Source organism: Pan paniscus, chromosome 19, assembly GCF_029289425.2.
Source record: "Pan paniscus chromosome 19, NHGRI_mPanPan1-v2.0_pri, whole genome shotgun sequence".
NCBI classification, from domain to species: Eukaryota; Metazoa; Chordata; class Mammalia; order Primates; family Hominidae; genus Pan; species Pan paniscus.
Genome location: NC_073268.2, coordinates 63,359,003 through 63,381,592, shown reverse-complemented (window position 1 = coordinate 63,381,592; position 22,590 = coordinate 63,359,003). Strand labels below are relative to the sequence as shown.

The 22,590-nt window shown below is 41.0% G+C and overlaps 1 long non-coding RNA gene across 2 annotated transcripts in view; it reads left to right on the top strand.

Moving 5' to 3' along the window:
- LOC117976546 (uncharacterized) overlaps positions 1-22,590 on the top strand; it is a 113,967-nt gene that overhangs the window by 74,847 nt on the left and 16,530 nt on the right. The window lies entirely within an intron of this gene.

Sequence of the window (22,590 nt, the reverse complement as noted above, 5' to 3'; positions counted from 1 at the left end):
TCCTGCCTCAGCCTCCTGAGTAGCTGGGATTATAGGTGCCCACCACCATGCCCAGCTAATTTTTGTATTTTTAGTACAGACGGGTTTTCACCATGTTGGCCAGGCTGGTCTTGAACTCCTGACCTCAAGTGATCCTCCTGCCTCAGCTTCCCAAAGTGCTGGGATTAAAGGCGTGAGCCACCGTGCCTGGCCAACATAAATATTTTAATAAAAATTACCATATTTTCCAAAACAAAAAGACTAGTGAGAAGGGTAGTGTTTTCATTTTTTGCAAATCTCTTTAATGTCTCCTTAATGGAAGACTGTTGGATTCTCATATCTGCTTCTGTATTCATGCCATTGCTGTATGTTTGGTGAAAGTAAATATAAAATATTTAGCTATGTAATTCAGAAAAGGAAAGAGTATTTTAGTCACCTTTTCAAATAATTGTGAATTTTCTTCTCAGATACTCTACCAAAACTTGACAAGTGGTAGTTTCTTAAAGGCTAGTTGCAATGCGGAATCTGAAGCCATATCAATAAACATTTTGTACCCTGTTACATTATAATCCACTAGTCTGCCTTGCATTTTGAGTGGATCTTCTTTTCCCATATGTGAATTTCATACATTGGTTGTTTGGAAAATACTGGTTCACTGAATTATATAGTACTTCCAAATGTGGACACATTTTCTTACACAATATTAAAAAAATTACAATCATCAATATCACCACTGTGATATCATTTGAAAATTCTTTCAGTACTAGGAAGTTGTCAAGCTAATGGTGGCAAATACATGTTTTCCTGTATGCATTCTCATTTATACTTGAAGGCTCAAAGTTGTGATTTATAACAAATGCTGTCAGTTTTTTCCTCAAGATGACAACCACATTGTTCCTTTTGGAGAACATGTTTGCCAAATATCCCAGTCTGAATAACCATAGCTTGTCTGCTAGTTGGTCTTTTAAATAAAAATGTTGCTTTATGAATAAAATGGCTAGTTCAGCTTGCAACTCACACAAATGCACATGTGCTTTTCCAGGATACAACCATCAAACTTTGGTGGACTTCCCATTTCATCACATAAAATTGTTAATGAAACTTTTTAGTGCAAGTTTATGGTAGTGAAGAATACAGTAATTACTAATACAGTTTGGTGCGGTGCCTTGATTTGTAATAAGATACCAGCCATTTATTCATCCTTGCTTTTGCATCGCTCATGCAGTGAAAATAGGAAATAACAGCTGGGTATTATTGTGAAAGAGTTTTAGCCTCATGTGCCTCCTAAAAAGTTCTTGGGACTCTACAAGAACCCACAGACCACACTTTGAGAATGGCTGCCCTATTGCATAAGGGAATCCTGACTGGTTACAGGTTTACGACCTTATAATATGTAGCTTGACTTAGCGTTAAGCATGATACCTAAAAGTGTTGGAAGATGATTTACTTCAAAACCCTCTGCAACATAATCTCTATGGCTGGGGCCAGGGAATCTGATTTTTTGATAAGGTCCTCAGAGAGATGTTTGGGAACTACTGATTTAAAGCATTACTTTGCTTGTATGAAACTACTCTGTTTTTCTAAAGCCAAAACCGTGGCACAGTCTCATTGCTTGTACACAAAATAATTTTAGGCAAATATTTTTTAATTTAATATTTGTATGCTTATTTTAAAGCCTATTACCTTATTTTATCAAAATGTGCCATCAATTATAACTTCCACAAATAAAAAAATGCAGCTAATTTAAACTGCAATGCTTCTTTCATAGATTGTAATATGCATCCTCATTTCAGGGATAAATTTGTAAAAAATATAAAAAAATCAGAATTGATGGAAATAGGGTAATATTTGTTTAACACTTAGGAAGCGTGCTACATCCATGTATTCTATGATATAAATCAGTGTTTGTCAAACTTAAATGGGCATATGAATCCTACTGTGAATATTCACTAGGTCTGGAGTTGGGTTTGAGCTTTTAAATATCTTACAAATTTCTCAGCTAATGCTGATACAGCAAGAATATAAGGTAACTTTAAAAACAAATAAGAAAAGAAAATGAATCAATGTAAATACAAATATTAAGTAAATTGACAGTATTGGTGTTAACATGGCTATTGCAAAACTTGTGATGGCAATAGGAGAATAAAGTCTGAAGTCAGGGAAAGGCTGCCATAGCTGATAGTTGAGCCATATTTTTAGTCCTCCTGGAAAAACAAGGCTTTTCCATGTGGGCCTCACTGACAGTTTTCAAGCAGAGATTTTTCTCCCTTCATTTACTCTAACCGTGACTCAGAACCCAGTATCTCCTAGTAGTATTACCTAGATGATGTTTGAGTTATCCCTCCATATTCCTTCAATGGTGCATCTAACCTAGTTGGATACTTTTAAGCACAACTCTTTTCCCTTTGGGGCAGGTTTGATAGGCCAAAGATTCTTCTTGCTTTAAATTAAAATCTGGCTCTCCATAACTTCAGGACAATAGTTTCTCATTCCACCCCTTGGTAACAGCAGAAAGAGTTCAAACCTTCCTACGTGACAACTCTTCACCCTTTTGATGGCTGTTCTGTGTTCTGCTTAGCTTTATCTTCTCCATGCTAAATAGCCTCAACTTCCACTGGTTCTTCTATGATGTGCTTTTGAATCCCTTACCATCTCAGTCACTCTTCCCTGAACCCACTCCTGTTAATCTTTTAAAGTGTGATATCCAAACCACATGTCACCCTCCACTGGAGTGTGCCCTCACCTCTCTTGACCTAGGTGTCATGCTTGAGGTGGTGATTGCCTGTTGGCAGCCACGTCTCACACTGCTGACGCACCACTCCGTGTCGAGCAAAGCCCCTCAATCCTCTCCGTGCATGCAGTTGCTAAGTCAGATCTTCTCCCTATATTTGTGCAACTGTGAGTTGGGACCCAGGGGAAGACCATTCATTTTTGACTGATAAACTTCACCTTGTTAGATCTGACCCAAGTCTCTAGGCATGACTCATGCTGCCCACTGAGCACCACCCTCCAGAGTTTCCTTAATTAGCCTCTTCTCTGTTCCAAGAGCAGGACCTGCTTCCAACGTTGCATAGCTGTGCCCCTTCAACCACTCTGTTCCTGTCTTTAAGGGCCTTCTAATTGAGATGACTACCCCTGCCTGCCTAATCTCCATCACCCACTTGTGAGGGCTCCTCTCTCTCTGTTTACCCTCTGTGTACCATGACACTACTCTCAATTTTCATCCCTCTCCTGGGAATTTCACCGCTACTGTGTCTTGTCAGCAATGATGTGCTCATGATTCAATGACAGCTTGGCTTTTTTGGTCCCAATTCATCTAGAACTACCTCTAATAAACACACGTTTTAAGGGGATAGGGTTTTTATTACCACACCGGGCATAGGATTGAACGGATCCCTCCCCATTCCTTCGGTATTACACGTGAGGGAAGGTGCAGCTGTGTGGATTCATGGGTGCAGACTCTGCTCAAGGAGCAGCAAAGTTAGCCTTTGTGTGAAGACTGCATTTGGACCCTATGAACATCATGTTCTGTGCCAACTAAGTACTGTGTATTGACTTGGAGCTTGTATGTCAAAATTCTGCATTATATTTCGTACATTTCAGTGTAATGAGCAAATAGGAGAAGCCATTCTTCCTTTGGTAAAACCTGTATATATTTTAAAATCTACCTTTAAGAATAGTTAAGTTATTGGTTTCAAACTCATCAATTTCGTCTTCTTATGAGTGTGGCAAGAATGAGAACGTGTTGTAGTCCCAGCTACTCGGGAGGCTGAGGCAGGAGAATGGCGTGAACCCGGGAGGCGGAGCTTGCAGTGAGCCGAGATCGCGCCACTGCACTCCAGCCTGGGCGACTGAGCGAGACTCCGTCTCAAAAAAAAAAAAAAAAAAAAAAAAAAAAAAAGAATGAGAACGTGTAAAATGATGTTTGCTAATTTCAATGATTGCATTCATGATCAAGCTGAAAATAACCCTTACCTTCTTGGTTCCCAAGTGACAGTCAGTGTCCTTCAGGAATAAAGCGTCTTCCTGGGGATAATTTGAGAAACAAAAAACAAACCAAAAAACCCCAAATGAGCTACAAAGAGTTTAAATAAATATAGAAACCATGTTTGTTCCAGTTTATCTACCTTAAATAGATACACAGTAGACGGTGTGGAATGAAATAAATTTGCTGTTTTGAATTTTTACTTTTGATTAAAATCATTATTCTTTAAATAGTTGGTTAATTACAACATTTAATTAATACTCTCTTGAGAAACTTCTGTGTGTACAATGTACTGTGTCAGCTCCTTAAGGGGGTATGAAGAAGAAAGTACAGTATCTGCCCTATAGGAATGCAAAAGTTAGTAAGGGATAAGAGAATGCTCAAGTAAGTCTTTGAACAGGATTAAGACAAATTTTTAAGGAGTCTAAACAAAGTACTATAGGAACTTAGAGAAACCGCTTCTGACTGGGGGGCTGTGAGGGGTCAGGGAAGAAAGAAAGTAGGGAGAGGAATGCTCCAGATTGCAGCTTGGATGCTTAGGGGCAGTCACCTTTTTTTGGCAATAGGAGAAAAGTTATAAATTGTGGACAAAGACTTCTTTATTCTCTTCAATGCTCTAAATTCCTCCTGCAGATGATGAAGGTAGGGCAGCTGAAAAGTCACCTGGGACTAAGGAATCTCAGCTCTAGGAGTTTATAAACTACGTGGCTATCTCAAGGAGGCATGAGTGTCTGAAAAATTTTCAATATCAAACGTAATCTAAGCAAACTTCCCAATTACCATTCAGTGCTTTTATGGAGCCAGGGGAGTATTTCATGAAGCCCTATTTAGGCAGGAACAGACACTTAGGATTTGGTTTACTATCCTTGTTGCCTCCTTCCTTCTCCGTCTTTAATGCATCTTAAATAATCTCCAGTTATATCCTAAAATTCTCACAATTTCTTAAAAAATTAAAGTATTACATACTAGATTCTGAATCCTCAATTTAAAAAAATATGGAGGCAGAGCTACAGAAATTCTAATATCAGTTCTGTTAAGTAGCTGGTATGATTTCTTTGGGTTTCTGTTTCCTTCTGTAAAATGAATCAGATGCACCAGAAAATCTCCAAGATTCCTTTCAGCCCTATGAGTCTATAACAGACAGTTCTTCGTAGAGATGGTGGCCTGAATTCAAAGTATCACAAGTCTCTGAGGGATGCTATTGCACTGTCAGACACAATCCAGTCCCAAGTCCATAAAATATGCCATGTGAGAACAGTCTGCAAACCAGTCAATTCATATCAGACTATGACACTTTGTAAGATGGGTAAGATGCTTGGGATTATTTCTTCCCACAACCATTTTTCAGAAATCCTGACATGGGAAACAAATTAAATAAACATAAAAATTTCAAATAATAGCTTAAGCAATCACAGAAGAGATACCACAAGTTACCAAGTTAATTTGCTAACTGAACAGTATAACATTGACCTAAATAATCAGAGGAGGAATCATGCATTATACTCAGTTTTGTTCTGCAGGTGAATATTTTTTGTCTTATAATTGCTTATATTCTTGTCTTTTCACCCCTTGTAAAAGTTTCTTGAAAGGCAGTTGTCTTGTCTTTCCATCTTGTCTCCAACCTTGCCCTCAACACAAGACCTTGCACTTAGTAGGCACTCCGTAAAGGCTACTTTATTGTCTTCCCCCCTTGACTGGTAACCTGATCAGGTGCAACTATAGCTACGTGGAGCAAAAAAGTGAGCACTTGTGAGCACTTACCTAGAGATGCTGCGGTCACAGCAATTTCAGGAGTGTGACCCCCCAGCTCTCTTTATACTCCCAAATCTGCCAGCCCAGCACTCTAACTTGGCTATATTTGGGGGAGCACCATTTACTTGTTAGATGTAAATGTGTTGTAGCCCTGATCTCTCACTCTTGTTAAGTTACTTGGATAAATGACCAGCGGAGGCTGCATAATGCCAAGTCAGCTGCGTAGGGATTTTGATGTTGGACACAGATCTTTGAGACTTAGAGAGTCCTAGGGGCTGAGTGGAACTGGAGCAGACTGTGCTAAGAAGGTCACTGAAGGGCAGAACCACAAGATGCTTTGTCAAGCAATGGGTGATCAGTAGTGTGGACAGTAACTACACCTCATTTACCCAGCATTGGTGTGGGATGGTGTGCTTCTCGTCTCAGAAATCTCTGGAAATTTAAGGTTGACCTTTTAACACATCCAGTCTTATTTATGTATTTGTTTGTTTAAAAATCTACTGGAAGAAAAGCTTTCCAAAATGTATTTTACATTATCCTGCTCTGTGTAACCTACTGTCTTGAATAGAATTTAAGTTTTTCTTGATCACTCTGGGGGTCTGGGAGATGATATAATAAAGTCATCAAGGATCTGGTTCTTAGTGGATCATGCCTGCACTAATTGTTCCTGCTGTGAATTTTGGTGTATACTTTTATTTATTATTATTATTGTTATTATTATTATTATTATTATTATTATTATCGAGACAGAGTCTTGCTCTCTCCTCTAGGCTGGAGTGCAGTGGCGTGATCTTGGCTCGCTGCAAACTCCATTTCCTGGGTTCAAGCAATTCTCTTGTCTCAGCCTCCCAAGTAGTTGGGATTATAGGCATGTGCTATAATCCCATGTGTTATATATAGGCATGTGCTATAATCGCCCAGCTAATTTTTATATTTTTAGTAGAGACGGGGTTTCACCATGTTGGCCAGGGTGGTTTCGAACTCCTGACCTCAAGTGATCCTCCCGCCTCGGCCTCCCAAAATGCTGGGATTACAAATGTGAGCCACCACACTTGGCCTTACTTTTTAGATTTTCTATCTTTGCCTTCATGGCCAGCCTCTCAGGTATAATTTCTTTCTGTGGTAAGTTTGTCTTTACTAGCCTGATTTTGTATTATCGATTGGGAAAGAGATTACAAAATTAAGATCAGGCTAAAGTAAGAGTAAATAAGTTCTGAGTGCAGCTCTAGTGGGTTCTAATGAAAATATGTGGACTTTGTGACAATTATAGTTACTTAGGAGTTTTTTTATTTTTTGCTAAAATATAAGTGATGTTTGACTATGTAGGAACAACTGTATATGTAGAAGTTAGAGCCATTTACTGCAATACAGTGTGATCTGTTTAAATTGTATATAATCAGTGTTTGTTGAATCAAAGTTTCCTTAATCAGTCTCCAGTGGGTACAATTTCATGTAGGTAGGGCATTTCCAAAAGACAGTTTGCATTAATCAAAGTGAATTTTAGACCAGAGGAGGAGTAGGTAGAGATAGGACTTCCACAAAGTATTTTCTCTTCCTTCCTTCCTTCCTTCCTTCCTTCTTTCCCTCCCTCCCTCCCTCCTTCCTTCCTTCCATCCTCCTTCCTTCCTTCTTTCATTCCTTTCTTTCTTTCTCTCTCTCTTTCTCTCTCTTTCTTTCTTTCTCTTTCTTTTTTTTTTTTTTTTATTTGAGACAGAGTTTTGCTCTTGTTGCCCAGGCTGGATTGCAATGGCGCGACCTCCGCCCACCACAACCTCCGCCTTGTGGGTTCAAGCAATTTTCCTGCCTCAGCCTCCCGAGTAGCTGGGATTACAGGCATGTGCCACCAGGCCCAGCTAATTTTGTATTTTTAATAGAGACGGGGTTTCACCATGTTGGTCAGGCTGGTCTCGAACTCCCGACCTCAGGTGATCCGCCTGCCTTGGCTTCCCAAAGTGCTGGGATTACAGGCATGAGCCTGGCTTCCACAAAGTATTTTCTAAAGTAGATTTGACAGAATGCAGATTGGGAGGGTCACTTCGAAATAAATGGTCCTGTGGTTAAATGAGCTTAAGAAATGTGTTAAACTCTATTCCCTCCTGTTAGAGATTCATCATAAATATTAGCATATTAAGGGATGTGAGAAGCCCTTCAGTAAAGAAATATGAATACTTTTTTTTTTAGACCTGGAACTTCCCTAGGTGATTTGATGTTGGAACACAAACTTATTTACTTCCTGTTCCAGAAAACAAGAGAGGAAAGGCTGAAGGACATAATCCATAGCAAAGTTCTGGCCCAGAAGAAAGCAACCGAGAGTGATCAGCCCTAAGCACAGTTGTTTTTATTCGAGGTGCAGCCTTTTGCATGTAGCAGATGCTCAGTAAATGTTCGTCCTGGTGAATAATGAATCAAGATGACTCATAGGGGAGTCATCCTGACTCATGTGTTGAAAGGCCTGAAGTGATAAGAAAAGAATGGAATCAGACTCTGAGTTTCATTTAATGGTAATAATTAAGACTTAAGAACTAGGCTGGGTGCAGTGGCTCACACCTGTAATCCTAGCACTTTGGGAGGCCGAGCCGGGTGGATCACTTGAAGTCAGCAGTTTGACATCAGCCTGGCCAACATGGTGAAACCCCATCTCTACTAAAAATACCAATAAAATTAGCCAGGCATGGTGATGCACACCTGCATTCCCAGCTACTTGGGAGGCTGAGGCAGGAGACTCACGTGAACCCAGGAGGTGGAAGTTGCAGTGAGCGAAGATGGCACCGTTGCACTCTAGTCTGGGCAACAGAGAAAGACTCCATCTCACATAAAAAAAAAAAAGAAAGAAAGAAAAGAAAAAAGACTTAAGAACTCACCACATGCCAGGCTTTATCCATATTGATTCACTGAAGCTTTATAACAGTCCTGTGAGGTAGGTGCTAATATCATTTCTATTATACAACTACTGAGAGTTTAAGCAATCTGCCCAAGGCCATACAACTAGTCAGCAGCTGAAATGAGTTTCAAGTGCTCTCTGGCTCTAGAGCCTATGCCTGTAACATCTCGTTTTTGGAAATGCATCATGTTTGAGTGCCTACTTGGTATTAGACTCTGTGCTGGGAATGGGGAACAGGGGTATGAGCTAAGATCACTGCCCCAAAGGAGCTGACAATGCAGATGGGAAGAGAAGTGCATAGACATGAAAAGGATAAATCACTTTCCCAGATGAAACTATCCTAAACTGATTGGATTGTGGACAGTGGATTCGACGTATGTACAAGGTATTTGAAAAACCATAAAGTGTGTTGTATATATAAAATATTAGCAGAATTGTTATAATAATAACATTTTATTTATTTTGAAGGAGGGAAAAGATCTGGACGGGAGTAGTGACTGTAGATAATAATAATCTTTTAGTACTTTTTGGTTTAGATGACGATTTTATATATTTTATTATGTTTATTTTTCTCTACCAGGCTGAGAGGTTTATACGATTCATATTATTATTATTCCCACGGTCTAAATGGGGAAACTGAGGCCTAAAAGGTTAAGGGATTGGCTAAAAGGCCCCACAGCTAGTACGCAATTGAACCAGAACTGAAATCCAGGATTTCTGATTCCAAAGCCATGCCTTTTCCCCTAGTCTCTCCTGTCTCTTAAAGGAGGCAGACTTTTAACTGGGTGAGGGGAACAGGAAGGAGGTTCTAGGCTTAGGGAACTGAGGGATCATGGCTTGGAAACAAGTCTTCCCAGGATATTTTAGGAAGGTCAACTGGGAGAGCCAGGCCACAGCACAGGACTGGGGTGGGGTCGGGGGTAATACGGAGGTGAAGGCAGAAGTGGGCTGTGCTTATTTGTGATGGATTTTCAGTGCCCAGGAAAGGAGTCAGGCATTATTGCGAGATCACTGGGAGGCCTTTTGAGGTTTGTGAGCAGGAAAGTGGGCAGATTACACACACACACACACACACACACACGCACACATGCACACTCACACACACACACATATGTATTTGAAGATGAGTCTAGAACTGGTGATATGATGTAATGGTGGCAAGAGAACCTGGCGGCCTAGAAGCAAGTTGTGACTATTGAAAAAATCTTGGTGTAAAACTTCCCTAGATGATTGGACAGGTTCTGATGACTCGTGGGGGCAGGCAGGCTGTTAGATGCTTAGACTTTACCCCTCAATGCCCCTGTGCTTTCAGATCTGTGTTAAAATTCCCCACAGCACCGCAGGGTGGCTTTCGCAGTGGTTGTGAGTCCTGGTGGCTGGTGGTTCTGAGTCCAGCCCTGGTGGCTCTGATTCTGCCATGCAGAGTCAGGGAGAAGAGCATTGCATGGGCTTGTAGTTTTTCTTCTACACTGTCCCATTTAGGCAAAGCAGGAACAGTGAAATTTCAAACCCCAAGTGGTAAAAGAAGTGTGTATTAGGGACCAAGTGTGGTGGTTCACACCTGTAATACTAGCACTTTGGGAGGCTAAGGCAGGTGTATCACTTGAGGTCAGAAGTTCGATACCAGCCTGGCCAACATGGTGAAACCCCGTCTCTACTAAACATACAAAAATTAGCTGGGCATGGTGGCAAGTGCCTATAATCCCAGCTACTTGGGAGGCTGAGGCAGGAGAATCTCTTGAACCTGGGAGATGGAGGTGGCAGTGAGCCAGAGATTGCACCACTGCACTCCAGCCTGGGTGACAGAGCAAGACTCCATCTCAAAAAAATAAAAAAAAGAGGTGTATATTAGGGCCCATTTAAGACCTTTGTGAGTTCTAGGCTTATTTTTTGAGGCTCTACCCCATATTATATCAATATATTAAAATGTACTCAGTGTATATTAACAATCACTTACACTGAATATAAAAAATAATCGGCCAGGTGTGGTGGCTCATGCCTGTAATCCCAGCACTTTGGGAGGCCTAGGCACGCGGATCACGAGGTCAGGAGATCGAGACCATTCTGACTAACAAGGTGAAACCCCATCTCTACTAAAAATACACACACACAAAAATTAGCCGGGCGTGGTGGCAGGCACCTGTAGTCCCAGCTACTCAGGAGGCTGAGGCAGGAGAATGGCGTGAACTCGGGAGGCAGAGCTTGCAGTAAGTGGAGATCACGCCACTGCATTCCAGCCTGGGAGACAGAGTGAGACGCCGTCTCAAAAAAAAAAAAAAAAAAAAAAAATCATGGTTAAGTCATCATAGTTAAGTGTTTGCAGAAAAAATTTTTAAAATATTGGTGTAAAATGAAGAGGGCCTCAATTACAGAGAATAAAAATGAAGTTCAAAAGGAAGGAGAGAAAACTCAAGAGGTCCCCTAAAGGCAGGACCCAAAGGGCTTTGATGACTGCCGAGTTTGAGGGGCGAGGAGTCGTCAAAGGATCCTGCCTGTCATGCAGATCTCATTTCAGCCTGGAATCTAGGGCCACGACACCAGCCCAGAGGAGACACTGAAGTGGAGAAAGATGAGTGTCGATTTTGGACATATTGAGCGTGAGATGATGTGGCAGAGATAAGGGTTCAAAGTTTAAAGGAGATGTCAAGGCTAGAATGTCATCCTCTATGTTGGGGGATATCATTTGTCTAGAGGTGATAATTTAAACTCTTGTGAAAGTTTAGCGCTCACAAGAAGGCTAGGTGTTGCGGACATGGGAAGAGGAAATGAAAGCAGAAAAAGAGGAAAAAAGTAAATAAAAATAAATGAGGTTCATTCTGCAAGTAAGCAAATACCAAGTGAGAAGCAGTAAGATCTTGCTGGAGTCAGAAGACCTGAAAGAGTCCCCAGCTTACTTCTGCCATTTTCTGACTGGGGTGAGCCCCTCCTCCCTTCTCTTAGCAACTCTGGAGTCTTTCCCCTTCAGCTGCAAAATCAGAAAAAATTTTTCTGTTTCTGTCCAAGTCATGAGAATGATGCAGGGACCTAATGAAATCCTGTCTATGCCATCTAGATGTGGCTATCTCTGTGTGCAGTCTGCTTCTATCCCATGCCAAACTGTATATTTTCATGTCCACCCACCCTGACCTGGTCTCAGCATATAATCCACCATCCCCCAAAATCTAAATGAGCAATGCAGAATTTACCAAAGATATTTTAGGGGAGACATAGAAGAGGATTATATTACATACCTCAGAATACATTACCTGTTTCCATCAGAAATGTCTGTTCTACAAAGTCCATTTTTTCTTTACACTGATGCTGGATGTCTTTTCCTTTCTTCCTTTCAGGAATTTCTCTGCACCCCTAGGGTACTCAGTTGTTCCTCTATTATGTGGAATCATTTAGCTCTGCCATAGACACGCATTTCTACTCTTCTGGTTACTCAGCAACATAAAAGTCATCAAATAAAGAAGACCACTTTCATCTTTAGAAACAAATTTGGTCACCACCTATTTTTATTCATATAGGCCCTTTTTCAGGGGGAAAGGGACTCATCTTTTTCTTTCTTTTTTTTTACAGCTGTATTGAAGCATAATTGATATACAAAAAGCTATACACACTTAAGCACACAATTTGATGAGTCTGGACATATGCATATATCATAATCAAGGTAATAGTCATATCCATCACCTCTGAGAGATTCCTTGTTTTGGGGTTTCATCATCTCTATTTCATCACTATTCCCCCAAGTCCACAGCTCCCACCCCACACTATCAGCCCACCTCTCTCAAACCTGAGAGGAGTTCTAGGACTGGAAATTTTCTTCAGTCTTATTACAAAATCATTTCGTCTACTCAAAAGTGAAGGTAACTTTATTATTAGTGTCAAAATAAGTCAAGGGAAGTGATATTTTCAAGAGAGAGGCTATCATGAAGAGTGCTACAGAGAAGCTGGAGAAAGAGAGGACCAGGAACAGGGCATTGGATTGGCCAGGGAGGTGATCCTGACAGCAATGTCAGCAGGATGGTGGGGGTGGCAGCAAGGGATTAAGGAATGAGCAGGTGTTAAGGAGGAGGAAAAAGTTTTTCTGATTTTCCTAGGGACAAATCTCTTCACAAATCACTATTTAAGATGCATTCAGAGGAAATGTCAATGTGGATAGCGCAGTGGGAAGAAGGAGGCAGTAGCAAGGCCAAATAAGACTAGGAAAAAAGTGTGATTGAGGTCACTCCTCAGAAGGCTACTTGAGAAGAAAGGGCAATTAATTGTGCTAATAGTGGGATCATACCTCACCCCTTACAACTCAGGCTATCTCAGGGCTTATGTAACAGATGAAATTTCAAAAAGCAGCAGGACGTTTTCCAGCCAGGAACAGAAATTTCTGAGTGAAAGTCACATTGGTGAATGGCCCCCATTCATATTTGAATCGCCTAACTAAAGATTTGAATGATAATATAGATTCTGGAACTAAATGAGGCTTTGAATATTGTCTAAAGTAACTCCTACCTTACAGAATCAGAAATTGAGGTTCTAGACAGTTTATCTAATTCATGCTAAGCATAAAATTAGACCCCTCTCCATTCTACTCTCAAACTCAACAGAACAAGTTTGCAACTCTTTCAAATAGAATATATAAACTTCTTCACTGCTGGTATTTATATACTGAAAATGTGCAAAGCAAAAAGTTCATAGGGGTTATCAAAAGCATTATTTAAATTGATTATTAAATGTCAATGAGAAGAGAGACTTATCACAGTTTTGTAGGTGGGAAAACTGAGGCTTGGTGAAGATAAATGACTAACCATACGGCTAATAGTGGCAGAGTGAGAGCTAAAACAAACATCTTTTGACTCCAAGTCCAGTTTGTATTTTCACTTGAAGACAGCTGCTTCTGGCTTTACAAGATCCTGTAAGACACTAATGCTATCAGAATTATACATGCTTCTCAGAATTACACATAAACTAGGCATCCTTCACCAAAAATAACATGAAGAGATTGTGTGGATGACCTGAGAACACTGTGTTCAGAGAAAAAATCCTACCAGCTAGGTCTGTTCAGTAAACTGGAGACTTTCCAGCCTGGCTTCATGGCTTTGACTCATGTCTGTGAGAGTTAGGATCTCCTGCTGTTTGCCTCCTACCTTGGGGTCTATTTGCTGTGTTTTGGTTACTTCAGCTGCTTAAAACCTCATTAGAGCTAAGGAAAGCATGACTGATTACTTTTAACTACTACCACTGAGGTCTTAATGTGTCCTAAAAAAGCTTGTTGGATGCAGTAAAAGTATGTATTTATACCATTAAAATCTGCATGATAATGCAGTCACTAAGAATGGACCTTGACAATCAGAATGCTGGGTCTCAAATTCTGACTTCACTATTTAAGCTACTTGAATTTGGGCAAGTTACTTAATCTTTCTCAGCCTCAGTTTTCTCACCTGTAGAATGGGAATGTTAACAATAACTCAGGAGGTTCTCGTGGCAATTAAGTGAATTAATGAATGCATGGCAGGGTACTATTTGGATGTGACATGATAGTTTGGGAAAGGGGAGAGTGGTTGAGGCTATGTCAACAGAGAACCCTGTGATTTTGAAAAACATGAGCTTTCTTTGGTGAACACACCAACCACTGACAGTGGCAGAGGGCTTTGGGAGCCAAGTCAATGTCTCCAATGTTGTTCATGTCTTTGATGCTGCTGTCTGGTGAGGCCCACCAGCTGCCAAAGCCTGTCCACTGTCTTTTTAGTCCTCTCATTCTACCCAGTATATGTAGCCAATTTTCTGTGTAGATTCATTCCTCCCCACATAGCAGTAAAACAAAACAGGGAAGATAGGAGCCTGGATATCTGAAAGTAGGTGACCAACCATGCCAGTTTGTTTGGGGCTAAGGGAGTTCTTGAAACTTTCCATTTTAAAACCAGGACTGTCTTGGGCAAGTGGTGGTAAATTCATCACTATACCTGATAGGTTGTTGGAGGGTATCATGGCAAAGTCCTCAAAATCTCTACCTAAATTTTGGTTTAAATCTTTTCACATTTTTTTCCATGTTTTTATGTATTCTTTTTTGTTTGTTTGTTTGAGACGGAGTCTCACTCTGTCACTAGGCTGGAGTGCAATGGCACGATCTCGGCTCACTGCAACCTCCTGACAACACAAGCCTGACCAAGACAAGGATAGATGGAATCAGTTTGAGATCTTCTAGAATGATCCAAGCTACAATAATGATGAAATTCCCACCTGGAACTGTTAATTGCAAAGCTGTAATACATACATAGGGCTTAGCAGAGAGCTAGCAACATGGTAAACATGAATTCATTCATTCAACATTCGTTGAAACCTTACCATATGCTGGGAGGATTTTAAGTACTGGAGAACAAAATAGATAAAGTCACAAACAGATATATCAATTAAAGATAAATGCTCTGAAGGAAAGAAAAGCAGGATAAGGAAACAGTGGCTGTGTGGGGAAGTTTCTCTGAAGAGGTGATATTTGAGCAGACACCTAGTGAAGTGAATGAGTAAGCCATGAAAATATCAAAGGGCGACAGTATTTCAGGCAGAGGAAACAAATGCAAACGCTCTGGGAGATGGTGGGCCAGTGGGGCAGAGTGAACCAGTAGTAGGGAATGTAGTGGCAGAGGTAGGCAAGAGCCAGATGGTTTAGAGCCTTGGAAATTAAGGTAAGGACTTCGGGTTTCAAATGTCAGCTGTTGTTATAAAGGCTGTTTTTTTCCTCCTTTTTCTGTGTTGAGTGTTGGATCTGTTAACTGCTCTTTTTCTACTCAATATTGGTTCATTCTGTCCAACAAAATTTATTGAATGTCTGCTCTTCATTCAACAGAAGGCTAATGAAGACATTTTTTCAGGAACTGAAGAGAAAGTTTGTTTTCTCAACCACTATGATCTAGTTGTGGGGAGGGAGGGAGTGGGTCAAAGTGCTGATAATGCGTCAAAAGACGGCAGCAGTGCGCCGAGCGCGGTGGCTCACGCCTGTAATCCAGCAGTTTGGGAGGCCGAGGCGGCGGATCACCTGAGGTCGGGAGTTCGAGACCAGCCGACCAACATGGAGAAACGCCAAGTCTCTACTAAAAATACAAAAATTAGCCGGGCGTGGTGGCGCATGCTTGTAATCGCGGAGGTTGCGGTGAGTCGAGATCGCGCCATTGCACCCCAGCCCGGGCAATAAGAGCGAAACTGTCTCAAAAAAAAAAAAAAAAAAAAAAAGACAGCCGCAGTGTGCTTTGAAGGAGACACCCTGGCACTACAGGAGAGAAACGATGTTTTCAATTGTCCAGAGAGGAGGGGAGTCACTTCCGGTGCGTCCCAGGGCATCATGGGAAGGGTCAGTCTGTGGGAAGGAAAGGCCAGAAGTGACTCCTGCCGTAGCTGCGGCAGGCCTGGCCTGGAGGCCGTACTGGGACCTGGCCAGTAAGTGTGCATTTAAGAGTTTGCGAGTGAGCAGGACCTTGTTCGTCCCAGCGATTTATTTGTGCTGTGTAATTCCAGACAGTAGATCCGTGAAGGACTGTGTGGTGGGGAGGGTATGAAATTGAGTGTGGAGAGGGCATTTGAGGGCAAGTCTCATGACTGACTGGGCCAGACAGAAAATTTAAAATTCTTGTCAACAAAGCCCGTTTGAAAATTTTCAGTGCATACATAGCCATATTATTATGTTGTACATGTGGTACACATAAATATTCCTTTTTTTTTTTTTTTTTTTTTTTTTTTGAGACGGAGTAGCACTCTTGTCGCCAGGCTGGAGTGCTGTGGCGTGATCTGGGTTCACTGCAACCTCCACCTCCCGGGTTCAAGTGATTCTCCTGCCTCAGCCTCCTGAGTAGCTGGGATTACAGGCACCCGCCACCACGCCTGGCTAATTTTTGTACTTTTAGTAGAGACGGGGTTTCGCCATGTTGGCCAGGCTGGTCTCAAACTCCTGACCTCAGGTGATCCGCCCGCCTCGGCCTCCCAAAGTGCTGGGATTACAGGCATGAGCCACCGCACCCGGCCACACATATATTCTTATATAAAGTCAGGTTCAGATACTCAAATCCGTGGGTACCAATTGAATTATTTTTCCAAATAGTGGAAAAAGTGATGATTTTGTTGCTCAGAAGGTACTACCTTTCCCATCCATGTTTTAAACATAATTTCTCATAATTTGAGCCTTCACACTGCGCAGTACCTCAGTTTCCCCAAGAAAGCCACAAGCCATAGTTTCTGTGAGGAGCTGAGAAGATAGTTTGCCCTCTTGTGAAGGTCAGGCTATTGGAATCTAAGAGAAGCCCTGTTTTGGGTGTGTTCCCCAAGGGAGATGTTTTTCTCCTTCACCATGGAGAGGCTTTCTTTTTTCTTGCGGCCTCCGGAAGCGGCATCTTAGTGGCCCTTGGAACTAGGAGGGAGGAATCAGGCTGGCAAATTCCATCCTTAAGCAAGGTTCTTTCCATCTGCCCACGGCTGATTCTTCAGCTTCTCGCTTTGGAAAATGTGACCGATGGAGTCTGCGGTGACGGTTCCTAGGGACACCGATATGTGGAACATGTGCCCAAACCTCTGCCACAGCCAGGAGGCAGAATTTAAGTTTGCTTACTGACAGCTGCTGTGTGTCAGTCCTGGAATGTTAATCCTTACAGAGAGCTTGGATGACAGGCAACAGCTTTTAGCAGCTGTGCTAATGGTCTCATCCATCAAACGACCCTCTCTTCACCTTACTGTTGTCAGTTATATCCATGTCTTTGATGAGAAGTGGATATGAAATCTTAAGAGGCAGGTTACTTTTATTTATTTTAAAAACATGAGCCTTTAAAAGAATTCCAAAAATAGTACACACATTGAAAAACATAATCAAACATACTGAAGGAAAATTTTAAATCTTGCCTAAAATTTTAGCATAGAAGTCATCTCTACCTAAATTTTGGTTTAAATCCTTTCACATTTTTTTCCATGTTTTTATGTATCCTTTTTTTTTTCTTTTTTTTTTTTTCTTTTTTTTTTTTTTTGAGACGGAGTCTCATTCTGTTGCTAGGCTGGAGTGCAGTGGCGCGATCTTGGCTCACTACAACCTCCGCCTCCTGGGTTCAAGTGTTTCTCCTGCTTCAGCCTCCCCTGCACCTGGGACTACAGGCGAGTGCCACCATGCCCAGCTAATTTTAGTATTTTTTAGTAGAAACGGGGTTTTACCATGTTGGCCAGGATGGTATCCAGCTCCTTTTTTTTTTTTTTTTTTTTAGATGGAGTCTCGCTCTGTCGCCAGCCTGGAATGCAGTGGTGCGATCTCGGCTCACTGCAACCTCTGCCTCCCAGATTCAAGTGATTCTCCTGCCTCAGCCTCTGGAGCAGCTGGGACTGCAGGTGTGTCACCATGCCCAGCTAATTTTTGTATTTTTAGTAGAGATGGGGTTTCACCATGTTGGCCAGGATGGTCTCGATCTCTTGACCTCATGATCCGCCCACCTTGGCTTCCGAAGGTGCTGGGATTACAGGCATGTGCCACCACACCTGGCCAATTTTTATGTATTCTTAAACACATACACAATTGAGATATCAGTCTGCAAGCACTGTTTTGTATTCTGCTTTTAGAACACATTTTAAAATTTTCTCATGATATTAACTATTCTTTTAGATTATGATTTTTAATAGTTACGTAGTGTACCATGCTTTGAAGATAACATAATTTATATAACAAATTTTCTATTATTGGGCATTTAGGGTGCTCTAAGTTTCTGTTCTTTAAAATATTCTGCTAAGTATATATGTGTACATAAATGCTTATGCATATCTTTAATTGTTAAATCTATAGAATAGACTTTCTGGGCAAAGGCTAAAGATAGTTTTCAGTTTGCAATAGTGGAGTCCCTGTTATTGGAGCCTTCACAATAATGATATTGCATAGGAAAACAAAAAGTATTCACTAATGATCTTGTTGATCATTATGTATTGTAAATATGCAATAATCAATTTAAGTTGAATGCAAAGTAAAATGAGAAATCTTGGAACAGTTGCAGAATTTAGTGAAGTCAGTGAAAGTAGTAAAAAAAATTGGCTTGAGTTTTGCAAAGCCATTGACCAGCGTGCATTCAGCAGTGTTGAACTAGTTAACAACTGAAGAACTGAAAATGGACAAAAATGATGACCCAATAGATGTTTCCCGAGAATGAATTCAGGATCAAAGGATTAGGAAGGCTCTTAAAAATATTGATGAAGTCATGCATTTTTGTGAAAAAGGATGTATTTTATTATTGCATTGCAAAACTTAAAGGATGTCATATTATGTTATCACATACGACTGTGAGAAATCTGTCCCTTTTGTCCCAACTGCAACATTTACTCATTCTTTGTTCTAAGAATAGCAGAGTTGCAATTATGATCTAAATCTTAAGAAATGCAACAGAAGGCTGGGCACCGTGGCTCACGCCCGTAATCCCAACACTTTGGGAGGCCGAGGCAGGCAGATCACGAGGTCGAGAGATTGAGACCATCCTGGCCAATATGGTAAAACCTTGTCTCTACTAAAAATACAAAAATTAGCTGGGCATGGTGGCATGTGCCTGTAATCCCAGCTACGCAGGAGGCTGAGGCAGGAGAATCACTTGAACCTGGGAGGTGGAGTTTGCAGTGAGCCACTGCTCTCCAGCCTGGTGACACAGTAAAACTCCATCTCAAACAACAACAACAACAACAACAAAAAACAAAAACAGAAAAAAAGAGAAAATCAATTGTTTTTCTGTATGTTAGCAGTGAACATGTAGACATCAAAATTAGAAATATAATGCCATTTACAGTCACTTAAAAAAAGAAAGAAGTTAGACAGGCCGGGAATGGTGGCTCACGGCTGTAATCCTAGAACTTTGGGAGGCCAAGGTGGGCGGATCATGAGGTCAGGAGTTTGAGACCAACCTGACCAACGTGGTGAAACCCTGCCTCTACTAAAAATACAAAAATTAGCCAGACATGGTGGTGCACGCCTGTAATCCCAGCTACTCAGGAGGCTGAGGCAGGAGAATGGCTTGAACCCGGGAGGTGGAGGTTGCAGTGAGCTGAGATTGTGCCACTGCACTCCAGTCTGGGCAACAGAGTGAGACTCCGTCTCAAAAAAAAAAAAAAAAAAAGTTTGACATAGATCTAACAAAATTTGTATATGGCTTGTATGCTGAAAACTACCAAACACTGATGAAAGAAATAAAAGAAGATCTAATTAAATGAAACAGACTGTAGTTAAGAATTGGAAGATTCAACATAGTAAATATGTCAACAAACTGATAAACAGGCTTCATGCAATTTCTGTGAAAAAATATAACTCTGGCTTTAAAGTTTGGCATATAGTATTCTAATTACTAATTATCTTCCCAGAGTACTGTAATTGTGGTATTTCCCCTAATGCAGAATTTTAAATTTATGGAGGTATAATTGACATTTAAAACTGCACATATTAAAAGTGCACAGTTTGATAGGTTTTTACATACATAGATGCCTGTGAAACCATCATCTCAATCAAGATAATGAACATGTTCATGGACCCCCCTCCCAAATTTCCTCCTGCTCCCTTGTAATCCCCTCCACCCTTTCTTTGTGCCCCCTACAAACCCTCCCTCTGCATCACTATCCAACTGCTGGTCCACTTTCTATCACTGTAGTTTTCATTTTCTAGAATTTTATATAAATAGAATAATATAGTATGTACTTTTTGGAGGGGCTGCTGCTTTCAATCAACGTAATTATCTTGAGATTCACCCTTTTTAGTGTTAATGGTTTCTTTTGATTGCTGAGTAGTATTTCATTGTATGGATATACCATAATTTGTTACCCATTCATTTGTTGATGGATATTTTGGTTTTTCTTTTTGGTTTTTGCCCCTATTACAAATAAATGTGCCATAAACATTTGTGTACAAGTCTTCATGTGGACACACGCTTTCATTTCTCTTTGGTAAATACCTAGGAACAGAATGGCTAGATCATATAGATAATTTGTTAACTTTTAAAGAAGTTGCCAAACTGTTTTCATAAGTCATTGTAACATTTTACATTATGACTCTTGGCCAACACTTTGGTCTTTTAGTCATTGCAGTAAGTGTGTTGTGGTATCTTACTGTGTTTTAATTGATATTTTTCTCACGATTCATGATGTTGAATGATTTTCAGATGCCTTTTTATCATCTGTATGTTTAGTGAAATGTTTGCTAAACCTTTTGCCTTTTAAAGTATTATGTTGTTACCTTTTCCCTGGATTTTTAGATTTGTTTATGTATTCTGAATATAAATCTTTCATCAGGGCTATAAGTTGTAAATACTTTCAGTCTGTGGCTTGTCTTTTCATTCTCTCTATAACAGTGTTTTTCAAAGAGCAGAAGCTTTACATTTTGATGATGTACAATTGATCAATTTTTTCTTTTGTGGCCTGTGTCTTTGGTGTCATATCTAAGACATCTTTGCCTAAGCTGAGGTCACAAAGATTTTTTCTTTTGTTTCTTTCTACATGTTCTTATGATTGTAGTTTTGATTTCCTCTTTGATCCAAAATTTTGTTTTTTGGAGATTATTTAACATTTTTTTTCTCTTTTTTGTTTTAAACTTTTGTTATTAACTTAGACACATTTGAGATTGCGGTCTACACAATTTATAATGAAAAGATTGAGGCTGATAGGGGTTTAGAAGTTGGGGGAGAGTAAATGTTAGAAGGTAGAGGAAGGAGTGAATAAAGTACAGTCTTTGTCTAGATTTCATTTTTGTTCTGCTGCTTCCTCTCTTTCTGGAGGTTCTACTCCATCAAGCTTTTTTTTGGTCTTATTTTCTGTCCCTCTTTTATAAGTTCATTCTTTCACTTTGTCTCTCATCCAATCTATCTGACAATCCTATGTATGCTAGCTACCGTCAATAAATCTGGAATCCATCTACTTCTCTTTGTCTCCCGTTGTTATTTTTCTGCCCTAAGCCACTGTCATGGTTTTTATTGTTGTTGTTGTTGTTAGTTTTTTTGTTTTTTTTGTTTTTTTTTTGAGACAGGGTCTCACTCTGTCTCCCAGGCTGGAGTGCAGTGGTGCGATCTTGGTTTATTGCAGCCTTGACTTCCCGGGCTCAGGTGATTCTCCCACCTTAGCCTCCCCCGTAGCTGGGACTACAGGCATGTGCCACTATGCCCTGCTAATTTTTTTCTTTTTTTCTATTTTTAGTAGAGATGGGGTTTTGCTATGTTGCCTAGGCTGGTCTCGAACTCTCGGGCTCAAGTGATCTGCCCACCTCGACCTCCCAAAGTGTTGGGATTCCAGGTGTGAGCCACCGCGCCCAACTGCCACTGTCATCTTTTAACCTTTATTTTTCAGTAGGCTCCTAACTAGTTTCCCAGTGTCCATCTTTGCTCCCTTAGTTTATTCTCAACACAGCAGCCAGAGTGATTCTTTTAAAATATTTGTTAATATCACCCTGCTCAAAACCCTCCAAAACTTTCCCACTTCACTCTGAGTAAAGGCAAAAGTCCTTAGAGTGGCCAAGGGGCCCTACATGATCTGGTCTCTCAGTTCCTCTCTTACGCCTTAACTGTCTCATCTTGCTCAGTCTCTTCCTGCCCTGCTTGACCTCCTCCCTGCCCCTCTAACATTCCCTACCTGCCCTTGCCTTAGGGCCTTTGCATTTTCTGTTTTCTCTGCCTGGACGTGCTGTGCGCCCATATACCCACTTGGCTTACCCTCTTGCCTCCTTCAGGTCACTGCTCAAGTGTCTTCTTACCAGAGATGCCTTCCTTGACTACTGTCTATAAAATAGTAAATGTGGCCGGGCGCGGTGGCTCACGCCTGTAATCCCAGCACTTTGGGAGGCCAAGGCGGGTGGATCACGAGGTCAGGAGATCGAGACCATCCTGGCTGAGACGGTGAAACCCCGTCTCTACTAAAAATACAAAAAATTAGCCGGGCGTGGTGGCGGGCACCTGTAGTCCCGGCTACTCCGGAGGCCGAGGCAGGAGAATGGCGTGAACCCGGGAGGCGGAGCTTGCAGTGAGCCAAGATCGCGCCACTGCACTCC